The sequence below is a fragment of the Bison bison genome, unplaced genomic scaffold, assembly GCF_000754665.1.
Source record: "Bison bison bison isolate TAMUID 2011002044 unplaced genomic scaffold, Bison_UMD1.0 scf7180017862817, whole genome shotgun sequence".
Lineage (NCBI taxonomy): Eukaryota > Metazoa > Chordata > Mammalia > Artiodactyla > Bovidae > Bison > Bison bison.
The window spans coordinates 18,195-19,530 of record NW_011493389.1 but is presented as its reverse complement, the minus strand read 5'-3'; the positions used below and the strand labels follow the sequence as shown (position 1 = coordinate 19,530).

General features: G+C 49.1%; 1 protein-coding gene across 1 annotated transcript in view; it reads left to right on the top strand.

The window, feature by feature from the left end:
- Positions 1-1,336, top strand: part of LOC104983478 (H(+)/Cl(-) exchange transporter 4) — a gene marked incomplete at its 3' end in the record, with an annotated part of 20,805 nt that overhangs the window by 6,291 nt on the left and 13,178 nt on the right. The gene's annotated exons all lie outside the window — the stretch shown is intronic.

The window sequence follows — 1,336 nt, the reverse complement described above, 5'->3', positions numbered from 1 at the left end:
ATGCTGCTGTGAACATCTGTGTGCGTATCTTTGTGAGGATATATGTGTTCATTTCTCGTGGGCAGACACTGAGGAGTAGAATTCCTTGGTCAGATGGCGACCCTTGGTTTTCCTTTTGAGGACCTGTTCTCCGGCACCATTGTGGGGGATGGCCGCCCCCGGAGCACACTGTATTCTTCTCTTGTTGTCAGAGCCCTCACTTGGGGGTTTAGTCGCTAAGTCATGTCCAACTCTTGCGACCCCACGGACTGTAGCCCTCCAGGCTTCTCTATCCATGGGGTTTTCCAGGCAAGAATACTGGAGTGGATTGTCATTTCCTTCTCCAGGGAATCTTCCCAACCCAGGAATTGGACCTGGGTCTCCTGCACTGCAGGCAGATTCTTTACCAACTGAGCTACAAGGGAAGCCCCCTTACTTACTTATTTAGTCTAGTGTCTTTCTCCCTGCATGAGGTATGATTCCATGAAGGCAGGGACCTGAGTTTGCTTTGTTCAGTGCTGTACCCCAGGGTGTAGAGTTTACTTCCATAGTAAGTAGGTGCTCAGTAAGTAGCCCTTGAGTGAATGGATGGACCTGAGTTTCCTGATTTTCATTTATTTGTTGCTCTCATTCATTCAACCTGATATACAGTTCCAGCTGTACACCTGACATGCATACAACAGTGGACAAGGCTGTGTGCCCTTGCCCACTTAAAGGGGACACAGGGTCTGGATGCCTGGCCTGATTCCCACGGTGGCACACAAACCAGACAAGAGACTGTCTTCCTGCCCCACTTATAGACTAGTTGGAGTGTGTGTGTGTGTATGTATGTATACACACACACATATAAATATAGTCATATCAGGATGTGATAAGTATGGGGATGGTGGGATGCCTGGGAAATATACTTAGCTCAGACTTAGGAAATCAGGGAGGGCTTCCTGAAGGAGGTGATAGAAATGCCAGGATCTGGAAGATAAATAGGAGCTTGCCCAGTTGGGAGAGGGCAGCACTGTCTGAGGAAGTGCAGAGAGGAGGGCCTGGTGTGCTCAGGGGCATGGCGTGGGCAGTGTGTGGGGTTAGTGGTGGAGAGAGAGGAGCCTGGCAAGAAACTCGGAGACTGAGGAAAGAGCCTGTGTGCTGCTGAGGATTTGGGCAGTACTGGAAAGAACAGTGGGTGACTGCTGATGCAACAGGAGAGTGGCAGGGCCAGGGGGCCTTTTGTTGGTGTGTGGTTGCCTTTGGTGTTGATGCTGGCAGGTAAATAATATTGTAGTAAATGCTAGTAAAAGTTTGAAAACTTCAGTAGCTTGAGAATATTCTCTGCCTTCACAAAGGACTGGAATGGATTACTCTA